Below are 13691 nucleotides of genomic sequence, written 5' to 3'. Positions count from 1 at the left end.
TTACAGCATCGCCACTCAGGATCGTCTTCACTTGCAACTTCAGGCATAGTAATGTTTCAGTTTTTTACTTTCACGTGAGATTCATTGCTTTGCAATATAATTGTAAAGGCCAGCAGCATGTTGATAACCTGACTTTGACCTGAGTCACCAATACTTTTACGATCCTGTTATTTTTTAAATGGTATTACGATAACTGAAGTAATTAATAACTGAAGTAATTAATAACTGAAGTAATTAGTTCAAAGGGTTGTGTGTTGGTTAAAGATTACCAATTTACTCAACAGTAGAAGCATAGTTACTAAAAGTTCTGTAAAACGATGTTGCAGTACTTCACACGATAAAAATATTTCGAGCTGAAACAGTGGTTACTGGCAGATTAAGAGCGTACACCAATCTCACAAGTGAATCAAGACTGCAATGAGTGATATTTGTATTTATATTCATTTATATACACCGCTAATGTTTATCCTGATTACACTTGTTAGTGAGGAAATAAAAAGACGAACATTTTAAAGGTCCCCCTATGCTATAGTAACTGTATTACTAAATTAACCTGCCGGCGGCTGTAGCCGAGAGATTCAGTCCAGAACCATGCTGCTGCTGCTGTTGCAGGTTCAAATCCTGCCTCAGGCATGGATGCGTGTGATGTTCTTAGGTTAGTTAGGTTTAAGTAGTTCTAAGTCAGGGCGACTGATGACCTGAGATGTTAAGTCCCATAGTGCTTAAAGCCATTTGAACCATTTGAACTAAATGAACCGTGAAAATTGATGTATTTGTCATTGAGGTTTATGTGTACTTAACAGCTGGAAATGAAATACCAGATCTAAGTAATAACTTATTCTGGGCTTCCATGTGCAAAACTTGTAACTGTGGAACAAAAGAATTGCGATATGAAGCGACTAAAATGTTTGTCTCTTTTAGCTGAAGTAACTGTTTTGTTATTGATCCAACGTACATATTATCTTCAGTAAAGCTTCAACATAGGGCTTGCCATAGTTAAGTGGCATACTACTGGTAACATAACCATACCTTACTAAAACGTTTCGTGTATGTTGGTGTGACGTGGTTTATTGCAAAAGTAGCGTCTGATACTAAGTAAATTTATGAATATCTTTACTGCAAGAGGGGACTTATGGCCTCAGATGTTAAGTCCCATAGCGCTTAGAGCCATTTTGAGCCATTTTGCTGCAAGAGGCTGCGAGTGTGTTCGTATCTGATTACAATCCGTTTTCTTTTTCAATTGAGGAATAATTTAGGAGCAGTTTCACACCAGGAAACCATTACTACAAGTTTTGTAGAAATACTTTTCTCCTTTGTGGGCTGGTGACCTTATTTAGTTTACATAATCACATACTTTTAATTTTTGCTACAGCCCGCTTGTTCTATTCGCACTATAGTCATTTTTTATCCTTTCAATATTTGGTAAAGCAGGATACGAAGTCCGATCACATTTCCGTTATTCACACGATTACGATCATCCATACACTGTTTAGGATGGATTTTCTGATACTGGTATTCCCCAATGGTGTTATAAACTGCTGACTCGGATCAGCTCCACTTCAAGTTGGGTCTTTGGGCAGTCACAAAATTCGTAGTTCGTTTTTAGCATTTGGTTATTCCTGACGGAATACTATGATACACTGCGTGATAACGATAGATACTACCCATTTATTATATTATTATTATTATAAACTTCCAACAATCTCTCAGGCTTGTGAATGTGTGTGTGTGCGTGTGTGTGTGTGTGTGTGTGTGTGTGTGTGTGTGTGTGTGTGTGTGTGTGTGTGCAATATGTTACATTAGAAAGAGAGTACCAGTTTGTTCTTATAATTACTTTCTTCTCGGCCTTTACATTGCATCGTAACAGTAGAAGATAAACCTATCTTCACATTTCTTCCCTTTATAAGAAATAAAAAAAACATGACATGCCATTCTCCTTCCAAATTCTCGTAACAATACATAAACGCCTTATTCATCACAATGTGTCACATAAACCAGTATTCTTGCTTCAACTTTTCCTTCACATACTTTCTCCCTTATAACATACATAACTTCAAGAAACCTTTTCCCTTACACACATATAAATACCAGCAGCATTAATAATATCTCCTCCTAACTACTCTTAAAGTAATATTTTAACCCTTACTTCGTCGTGAATGTCTGGTACCAGTGACATTTAGCTACGTTACAGCTAGCCTGTTTACAAAATACAATACAAAAATGGTTCAAATGGCTCTGAGCACTATGGGACTTAACTTCTGTGGTCATCAGTCCCCTAGAACTTAGAACTACTTAAACCTAACTAACCTAAGGACATCACACACATCCATGCCCGAAGCAGGATTTGAACCTGCGACCGTAGCGGTCACGCGGTTCCAGACTGAAGCGCCTTTAACCGCACGGCCACACCGGCCGGCAAAATACAATACAGTTCAGCCTGTTATGAGTTCCCCTCTGCTAAAAGATTGGACCATTCGACTTCAAATACATAGTACTCATGTTGATTCACTCAGTTCGTTATTGCTTGTTACATTATGGCGTGAAACCTCAATTACTGGGATGAAAATTACGACTCTCATATCACATAATGTAGAGATTAGGTAATGTATTTATAATATTATTTCACATCATTTTAAACGCCAGTAGATGGTGTATAAGGGGCGTTCAAGAAGAAACGAGCTGCAGTCTGGAACGAGCAAACCGGTGACAGGAGGGTAATATCGTGGCGCGTGTAACGAGTTGTGGTTCCGACCACACTGTGGAAGTTCACAGCCCATCGCCAGAGGGCACGCTTGCACGTCATGTGCCTATACGGAGCTAGCAGCAGCATTTATCAATCGTCCAAGGCATTGCAAACAGTGAACAAGATGTCCCCCTTCCTTCAGCACGGGACAACAGTGAATGCCCAGGTTTACAAACGAACCTTGAACATCCTTCGCCAAGCGATCAAATCAAAATGACCAGACAATCTCAGCCGAGCGGTTCTAGGGGCTACAGTCTGGAACCGCGCGACCGCTACGGTCGCAGGTTCGAATACTGCCTCGGGCATGGATGTGTGTGATGTCCTTATTTTAGTTAGGTTTAAGTAGTTCTAAGTTCTAGGGGACTGATGACCTCAGAAGTTATGTCCCATAGTGCTCAGAGACATTTAAACCATTTTTTGACAATCTCACCCACGGGGTCATTCTGCTCCACGACAATGCAAAGGCTAATACAGCCAACACAGTCGTGGCACTCCTGCAGAAATTCGAATGGGGTGTTCTCGGCCACCCTCCACAAAGTACAAAAACAGACCATAATGGAATTCTACATATAGCGACGGCGGTTCCTGTGTTCTCCTACAGAAGCGAAAACGGGGTTAAAAAATAAATGAAAAGAATGATATTCCTAAAAGCGGAAGACTGCATCTGCACAAGAAGAAACACGATAAGAAGCGAAGCTATTAGAACAGAGTTAGATATTTTCAACAAGAATGAATAAACGAAAAAAAAGTGTAGATTGGAGAGTTCCAGGTCACAGCATTTCTCAGAAGATTCTGAATTACAAGCTGAATGGTAAAAGAGATATTGAAAGACCTCGAAACTAATGGGAATGATTTTGTTTTTGTGTTCGAAACAGCCAAGAGCTTAGTCTTTGAAAGGAAGTTGATGACGATGACGAGGTTACTGAATCTTGTGATACTGATACCCAAAATTTTCAGGGAGACATATTTTATGTCAGTGAGAATTGTCACCATGCTGACTGCTGACTGATTCTACTGCCGCTAATGTTCATTTTGCGCAAAGACCATGAAGATAACTTCAGGGATGGTTGGGGTTGATTTGGGGGAAGAGACCAAACTGCGAGGTCATCGGTCTCATCGGATTAGGGAAGGATGAGGAAGGAAGTCGGCCGTGCCCTTTCAAAGGAAGCATCCCGGCATTTGCCTGAAGCGATTCAGGGAAATCACGGAAAACCTAAATCAGGATGGCCAGATGCGGAATTGAACCGTCGTCCTCCAGAATTAACTTCAGGGAGATTAAGTCTCGTACGGAGCATACAGATAGTCGTTTTCCTCTCGCTTTATTTGCGAGTGGAACAGTAAAAGAAATGACTATTGATGGTACAGGGTATGCTTCGCCATGCTTGGCTTGGGAAGTATGTACGCAGATGTGGATGTGGATGTAGAACTGCTGATGATGTGATAGTGAAGTGGAAACGTGAAGTTAAAACTACAGTTAAGCCAAGACTCATTTACTGACGGACAGGAATCGTCGTCCATTGTGGAGGGTGACTGTAAAAAATGAGCAAGAAATCGGCGGAAGCAATCACTCGGAAGTTCCAAAGTGCTACCAGTGTTGCAGCTAACACGGCTAGCTGGTGTGACTGTTCTGGAGACAGGGAGTCCAGCGCGTGCTCAGTGTCTCTCGTGAGTTTGCCCTTTACTTGAAAGGAGCTATCGTTCCTAAAGTCCCGTGCCTTGGGCTGGACCGTCTTCACCCCTACCGACAGGCACATGGGTTTTGAAACGAGTTCTTCTGTATACAACCTCAGCAAAAAAAAAATGGTTCAAAAGGCTCGGAGCACTATGGGACTTAACTTCTGAGATCATCAGTCCCCTAGAACTCAGAACTACTTAAACCTAACTAACCTAAGGACATCACACATATCCATGCTCGAGGCAAGATTCGAACCTGCGACTGTAGCGGTCGCGCGGCTCCAGACTGTAGTGCCTAGAACCGCTCGGCCACTCCGGCCGGCCAACCTCAGCATCCGTTACCTTGAAAGTCTATGAATGCAATATTGGACTAATAGCAACGTATCCAACAACCCAACTGTTGTGGAACTTCCTGGCAGATTAAAACTGTGTGCCGGACCGAGACTCGAACTCGGGACGTTTGCCTTCCGCGGGCAAGTGCTTTCCCAAGAAGAGCTTCTGTGAAGTTTGGAAGGTAGGTGGCTGAATTTAAACTGTCCCAACGGGTCGTGAGTCATGCTTGGGTGGCTCAGTTGGTAGAACACTTGCCCGCGAATGGCAAAGGTCCCGAGTTCGAGTCTCGGTCTGGCACACAGTTTTAATCTGCCAGGAAGTTTCATATCAGCGTACACTCCGCTGCAGAGAGAAAATATCATTCTGAATCCAACTGTTTTTACCACGCTCTGTCCGTCACAGGAGCTGGAAGAAACCAAGATTTACGGTAAAACAGAATTCTCCTTAAAATGACTTGCGGGTGTAGTGATGGGAGAAAGTAACATTTGGCAAGAGAGACTTAGTGGATAATTTTTTGTGTGGTATTGGTCAGTGATTATAAAAACCCTAGAAAAATATTGGCAAAGGGATAATTAAGGGATAGTCATAGAACCTGATAATATTGTGACATGAGTATTATATAGCTGTACACAATATGGCAAAAGGTGATTTACTATGAACGTTACCATATATAATGGTTATGCTCGGACCTGGAACAAAACAATTACGTTAGTCTGATCAGTCATTTCCATCTTACGTATTTCTGTTTCTGTTTGTCATTCCTGTTTCACACGGCCACTCGCTACCTGTCAGTGAAGGTAGTATGCCTCTCGGAAGGAAGTGAGTCGCTTTAATCTCGACATTTGCGCTGATACTTGTGCACCTGTTGTTCTTCCTGTATTCTTTTCATTTCATTTAATGCATTACCCGTAATTAAAATGAGATAATGTTTGTTGCATAAGTTTGGCGGGTATCTGTTGTCTGCTGAGTAGTTTTCAAAATAGTGGTACCTTAGGTGGCAGTGCAGAGACTTATCTTTATCATGCGGCCAGGTGTCTGAGAAAGTACCAACAGTTAAGTTGGCAGCCGGCCGAAGTGGCCGCGCGGTTCTGGCGCTGCAGTCTGGAACCGCGAGACCGCTACGGTCGCAGGTTCGAATCCTGCCTCGGGCATGGATTTGTGTGATGTCCTTAGGTTAGTTAGGTTTAACTAGTTCTAAGTTCTAGGGGACTAATGACCTCAGCAGTTGAGTCCCATAGTGCTCAGAGCCATTTTTGAAGTTAAGTTGGCAAGTGGATGCCGTAGTAATCTCTGGTGACTACCATTACTACGAGATATAGCGAAAACAGATACCATTCCTCCGGTAGAATTACATTTTGCCCCTCAAACCGGGTAGGACCGCACATGACTAGATGGACGTATTTGAATTTACTTAGCGCGTGAGATTGTTGTTAAACAGTCTTTATTTCAGAATTTCTCGATATTAGGGGGGAATAGTGGTAATTATTGTAGAAGGAAATGTTTTTGATAAACAGGAGGAAATCAAGGACCCAGCGACATATTTTTCAGTTGCAAATTGACAAATTAGATGCCCAAAATAACAAGCAAAGGAAGCTTTGTAGGCCGACCGGTGTGGCCTAGCGGTTCTAGACGCTTCAGTCTGGAAACGCACGATCGCTACGGTCGCAAGTTCCAATTCTGCCTCGAGCATGGATGTGTGTGATGTCCTTAGGTTAGTTAGGTTTAAGTAGTTCTAATTTCTAGGGGACTGATGACCTCCGATGTTAAGTCCCATAGTGCTCAGAGCTATTTCAACCAACCATTTTGAAGCTTTGTAGACGTGTTGGCCAAGCACCCTGTAGTAACCAATTAAATTATTATTTATAATAATTTACATCTGACATGGTGTGAAGTAGTTTCAAATTTCATAGGGAATAATTTGTAAAAATAGGTTCTATTGAATTCTGATGTAAAATGTTATTAATAAGAACTGTAATTGAGTTACAGAGAGGAATGACTAGCCGATGAAATGTGTCATGTCACCGGCCCAGGTAAATCATCTTTTTTTATTCAGTTGTATCTTTATGCTAACGATATAAGAAAATCACTGAGAGAACAAACTAAGCATGTCGGTAAATACAAGAAAACATAAATATATTACTATTTACAGCAGCCTGCCAATGCTGGGGCGACCTTTTGATTCCGCAACTATAGTGATCACGAGACTTTGAGGCGAAGATCTCGTCGAGCCATGTTCGGAGGGCATTTTCACCAGGAGAGGAAGTTCCTCGAAGTTTGTTCGACAGAGAGCGGAATAGATCAAACTCCAAGGCACCAGAAAAAGTGAATAAGGTGTTGGCAGAATGACATCCAACTTCTACTCCTGTATAATGCTTTATTGTCAGTCTAGCAACATTAGAGTGGGCGTTATCGTGGAGTAACAACAATTAACGCGGTCTTCGTGGTTGTTGTGCTTGCATTGTGTCTCAGTTGACGACAATAAATTTCAGTGGTGATGGTTAAACCTCTGGAAGCTTTTTTACAAACATTCGATATGCAAACCATGAGTGACCCAGCAGACATCAATACGGTAATCGAATTCTTGCCATGCCCGTCCCAGCATGGCATCGTCGACTGTGGGTCGCTTCCCGTATTCTCTGCCGGAGCTCTGCTACAGCACGTGGTAGAGGCGGTACATACACCATATCATTAATGTGTCACCACAGAAAAATGTCACACGGAGTGAGATCTGATGATCGAGGAGGCCATTTCATGAAACAGCTATCCCCTTCTGTAGCACGTCCGATCCGTCGATGCGACAGCTCCGTGTTCAGGTACCAACGAAATTCACGATGAAAATGTGGTGGAGCCCCATCCTGCTGACAGATTAACAGAGAGTCCTATTGCATTTGAGGCATCAGCCATTGCTGCGACATGTTTTTGTCGAACTCCAACACACAGAAAACTCGTTCCGCACCTGAACTCTGCATGTTTGCGACTAGCGCTGACTATCGGCAAATTACCAAACTATGCTGTGACGGTATACATGAAAAAAAAAAAACTTTCAGGATTTCTCTTCAAAATGACTTGTGTATGATATCTGTACAATGTTTGCTTCTTGTGCAACAAATGCTAGAAAGTGTTCCCGATCTTTATGTACACCTCGTACATACGTAATGTTTCGCATTCGCAGTGTTGTTTGATTCTGGATGATAAAAAAAATACTTTGCACTACTCTCTGGACAACCCTCGTACTATTGTTAAGAGCAGAAGGAGTTGTCCAGGAGAAAAATTTGATACTAGGGTTGGAAAACCTTTTTCATGCCTCTGACATGCTTTAGTTCTTTCGGTACTGATTTCTGTTCTATAAGGGGGCTAGTGATTGTGACGACTTTGCGACGACGATGTTGACAAAGAACAATAGTATCGTTATTCCCCCGCACAGAAGTTGGAACACTGCCTTTAATTATCTTACTATGTAATTTCTGAGAACGTTTCTCTTGGAGAGTAGCTGTCATGCTAAAGGTACCATAAAGATGACCACAAACTGTCTCGCCCGCAGAAACGTTTGCCATCAAAATAAATGTTTGTGCCGTCAAGACTGTTTGTCTCCATTTTTAAAGTGATCTTGGTAAATTCATTACTACCTACAACTGTTACATGATCATATCAAAATTGTTTAAATCACTAAATATTTAGGCCGGCCGCGGTGGTCTCGCGGTTCTAGGCGCGCAGTCCGGAACCGTGCGACTGCTACGGTCGCAGGTTCGCATCCTGCCTCGGGCATGGATGTGTATGATGTCCTTAGGTTAGTTAGGTTTAAGTAGTTCTAAGTTCTAGGGGACTAATGGCCACAGCAGTTGAGTCCCATAGTGCTCAGAGCCATTTGAACCATTTGAACTAAATATTTAGATGAAATCATTGCCATATCGAGATGTTTATTATCGCTACAGGGGTGAACACAAATACCGACACACTAAAAACACAACTTTACCATGCTAATGCGGTGTAGAAAACCGTTGGCATTAAAAACAGCTTCCACTCATCTCGGAATGGATAAATATGGGTTTACAAGGACGTCTTATATCCTTCTTGCTTCAAAATAATGACAAACTCAGGTAAGGATGATGGAGGTAGACACTCACTACGCACTCTTCATTGAAAGTAGACCATACAGGTTCAATACGATACAGAGGTCTGGTGACTGTGATGGATTAGTGAGACGTGACATTTCATCCTCGTACTCACAAAACCAGTCCTGGGCCTTGCGAATTTTGTGAACTGTGGCCATGCCACCTTTGAAACAAACATTGTACCAAGGGGTGGACGTGCTCAGCCAAAGTAGATACAAAATGTTTGGCAGTAACGCGACCATGCGGAATAATCATGCGACCCACGGAAAACCGCAGTATGGCTGCCCAAATCATTACAAAACCTACGCCATGTTTCACTCTTAGCACGTAAACTCGTCCAAAATTTGGAAACTGTGTAACACATGACTCATCCGACCAAATGACTTTCTGTCATTGCTTCACTGTCAAGGTTTTGTGCTTCGGCATCACGTTTTCCTGGAATGGACATTTGCATTACTGACAAGTTGTTTTGGAATTGCAGCTCGTCCTGAAATTCCATGCTTCTGGAGCACCCTCCGTGTTGTTTTGGTGCTGATAGGGTACACGGGTGCGGCATTCAGTTTTGCAGTGAATTTTGCAGTTGTCCTGCTCTTATTTTTCGTCACAATCCTCTTCAGTGACTGTCTGAAACAATCACTCAACAGACATTGTCATCTGTTATCAAGAAAATTCTTCTGGGCTATTGACTGCACTGTCCATATACAGGCTGTTACAAAAAGGTGCGGCCAAACTTTCAGGAAACATTCCTCACACACAAATAAAGAAAAGATGTTATGTGGACATGTGACCGGAAACGCTTAATTTCCATGTTAGAGCTCATTTTAGTTTCGTCAGTATGTACTGTACTTCCTCGATTCACCGCCAGTTGGCCCAATTGAAGAAAGGTAATGTTGACCTCGGTGCTTGTGTTGACATGCGACTCATTGCTCTACAGTACTACCATGAAGCACATCAGTACCTAGCATCAACAGGTTAGTGTTCATCACGAACGTGGTTTTGCAGTCAGTGCAATGTTTACAAATGCTGAGTTGGCAGATGCCCATTTGATGCATGGATTAGCACGGGGCAATAGCCGTGGCGCGGTACGTTTGTATCGAGACAGATTTCCAGAACGAAGGTGTCCCGACAGCAAGACGTTCGAAGCAATTGATCGACGTCTTAGGGAGCACGGAACATTCCAGCCTATAACTCGCGACTGGGGAAGACCTAGAACGACGAGGACACCTGCAATGGACGAGGCAATTCTTCGTGCAGTTGACGATAACACTAATGTCAGCGTCAGAGTGTTGCTGCTGTACAAGGTAACGTTGACCACATCACTGTATGGATAGTGCTACGGGAGAACCAGTTGTTTCCGTACCATGTACAGCGTGTGCAGGTACTATCAGCAGCTGATTGGCCTCCACGGGTACACTTCTGCGAATGGTTCATCCAACAATGGTCAATCCTCATTTCAGTGCAAATGTTACCTTTACGGATGAGGCTTCATTCCAACGTGATCAAATTGTAAATTTTCACAATCAACATGTGTGGGCTGACGAGAATCCGCACGCAATGGTGCAATCACGTCATCAACACAGATTTTCTGTGAACGTTTGGGCAGGCATTGTTGGTGATGTCTTGATTGGGCCCCATCTACGCTCAGTGGAGCACGTTATCATGATTTCATACGGGATACTCTACCTGTGCTGTTAGACCATGTGCCTTTACAAGTACGACACAACATGTGGTTCATGCACGATGGAGCTCCTGCACAATTCAGTCGAAGTGTTCGTACGCTTCTCAACAACAGATTCGGTGACCGATGGATTGGTAGAGGCGGACCATTTCCATGGCGTCCATGCTCTCCTGACCTCAACCCTCTTTATTTTCATTTATGGTGCCATTTGAAAGCTCTTATCTACACAACCCCGGTACCAAATGTAGAGACTCTTCGTGCTCGTATTGTGGACGGCTGTGATACAATACGCCATCCTCCAGGGCTGCATCAGCGCATCAGGGATTCCATGTGACGGAGGGTGGATGCATGTATCCTCGCTAACGGAGGACATTTTGAACATTTCCTGTAACAAAGTGTTTGAAGTCACGCTGGTACGTTCTGTTGCTGTGTGTTTCCACTCCATGATTAATGTGATTTGAAGAGAAGTAATAAAATGAGCTCTAACATGGAAAGTAAGCGTTTCCGGACACATGTCCACATAACATATTTTCTTTCTTTGTGTGTGAGGAATGTTTCCTGAAAGTTTGGCCGTACCTTTTTGTAACACCCTGTATAAAATTGTCCGAGGTTTTGGCGACTCTTGCAAGTGGCCTTCCTCAGGCAGCTCAGCATAAAGCCCAGAGGACTTTTAACAGTGGCCTAAACGTCAGCTGGTTTTATATACTGACAATGCGGTCAACAGCCAAGAAGAATTTTACCTACAGAGACAATCACCGCTGTACCTTACGCTTATATTTTCATCCGGGTTGTGACACAGTGAGTGATATTTTTGTGCTTTCCCTGTATGCGACGCAACTTTTCAATACGGTACCCCATCAAACACGAAACTCGTCTGCTCCCTTGGTTACGGAAGGACCCACCATTCGAACATCAACTGTTTGCCAACGTACTAACTTACTTGGCTCCGACATAAAGCGCTCATACTCACACAGAAGAGTTTTCTGATCACTTCTGACACTTGCAACTTATTGCACAGGTAGTGTTCGTGATAAAATGCAACAACGCAACCTGCAGGCTTCGGTAGTGTTGGTGTTTATACATTTCTCGCTGTGTTTTCATATGTTCGTCCAACCCCTGCACTTCTTGTAACAAAATAACAAAAAACTGTACCTTAACTTACGAAGACTACACGGGTAAGTCTATGTTTACAAATTTCATAGATCAGTTTTAGAAAGTCGAAACATGACAATTTGACATCCTTATCATATTGAAATTGTGAATATTGTTTAAAATTAGCAGTGATGATGAGAACAGAGTCGAGGTCAGTCTAACTGAGTGATAATCAAAATTTAAAAAATTGTTATGTTAGTGTCATATAGAGCAACATTTCCGTTTTTCACCACCGGCGCTGAACGCCTCGTTTACCCTCTGTACAAAAATGTGACAACAGTCAGTATGTATGTGACAAGTCTCTTTCAGCCCTGGAGCTTTTGCCCATTGTAATATATAGAACTTGAGAAACATGAACATGCGTAAAGTAACTTTGACAAAAATGTGGACTGTTTTTCCACTGTGGCTATCATATTTCAACACAATTAAAGCGAGATGAGGAATAACTGTAATTATCGTTGTCATAACATTTCCAGCAACAATAATAAGGTAATTTGATGTCTGTGACGTCTGTTGAAGTCAGTAGGCTACTTGAGCAACAAAGAGAAGCTTTTGTAGAATGTTTTTAAACAGCAGCACATATTTACGGACTGGGGAACAGCGGAGTGGAATTTCTGTATGAAATGGTACAGTGTTGGCCCTACTTTCCAAAGAACAGTTCCAAATGCCATGCTTCCCAGTAACCAGCTACCGTTCCGCCAAAGAAACGATGACCGAGCTCAACGTTAATGCCTTCTCTACTGGAATGCTGTATCCTTTCACTTTTATTTGAGCCCTTTCCGTGTGTCAGAAAGCGCCTGTGTGCGGATTTCCTGTGAAGGCAGAGAGGCGAATACAGTGAGGAAACAGCAACAACAAAAAAATCAAACGCTCGATTCTCATGCATTTAAATGAATAGCGCTTCAGACTGAGGAAAAAACGCGGTCGTTTTACTTTCCTCTTTTTTACATCTATAGTATATACGAGTGAGCCCCATTACAAACAACGTGAGGCCTGACGAAAACTCTGCTTTGAAAGGAAAAGAAGATAAAAAAGAAGTGCGGTTGGTAGAAGTGGCGACCTTTCTGCTGTCTCCGACTACGGTAGCGTTTGGATGTCATATTTTTGCCAACGCGATGAACAATGTTTGTATAAGCTTAACTGTTCCATTTTTACGGCCCTTATCCGAGTCATCGTATGAATACTGAAATATGCGAAAAAGTGTTAATTAACGTGTTTTCATCAATTTCAAATGTATTGTAATTTTCTACAATTAGTTAATTCGCCATTGAAGTCGAGGAATTTAGCTAACTTAATGAAACTTATTAGATTCTTACGTTGCAATGTTAAAATTACAGTGAAGTAAAGTAATTTTATAATATGAACAGCTACCTTTTTTTTCTTTTTTACTATGGGCCGATATTGGGAGACTGGACAGCTTAAATTAATTAGTCACACAGAAAAATCTGATTTCACGTCATTTAAGTTCGTGGCAACTGCAACATCATGAATGAATATATAGCGAACTAAAGTTCACATGTAAGCTACTGTTCTCCTTAATTACCTCCTCATATATATAAATTAACCTAGAAGTAGTACCTATTATTAGCATTAAGCGTATATTGCTACTATACATAGTCTGTTGTTAGTATACTACAAAGAATTTGTTTTCAGTTGCTGATTCTCCGTGATAATGCGTAAAATGACTTGCTTCACAATCATAAAGGCTCTCTTTCATGATGGGATATATGAAAAGCAATTTTGTTCACAACTGGCCCTGGAGGACTACTTTTTTCTTAACTAATTAAAACTTAAAAAAACTCTAAAATGCTAACAGCGCAGATCATAAGGTGAATTTGATATCACCTTGTCACCATATGATTTACGAGAACGTGTAAGTTATGTACATTTTACAATTATTATTCTCTGTGTTCATTATTTTAATTAATTTGCAATCGATTTCACATGAACTACAGTATAATTAATTGTCACTATTATCGATATGATATCCCTCACATGC

Source organism: Schistocerca nitens, chromosome 6 (assembly GCF_023898315.1).
Source record: "Schistocerca nitens isolate TAMUIC-IGC-003100 chromosome 6, iqSchNite1.1, whole genome shotgun sequence".
In the NCBI taxonomy this organism is placed as follows: Eukaryota; Metazoa; Arthropoda; class Insecta; order Orthoptera; family Acrididae; genus Schistocerca; species Schistocerca nitens.
Note: the sequence above shows the minus strand (reverse complement) of the source record.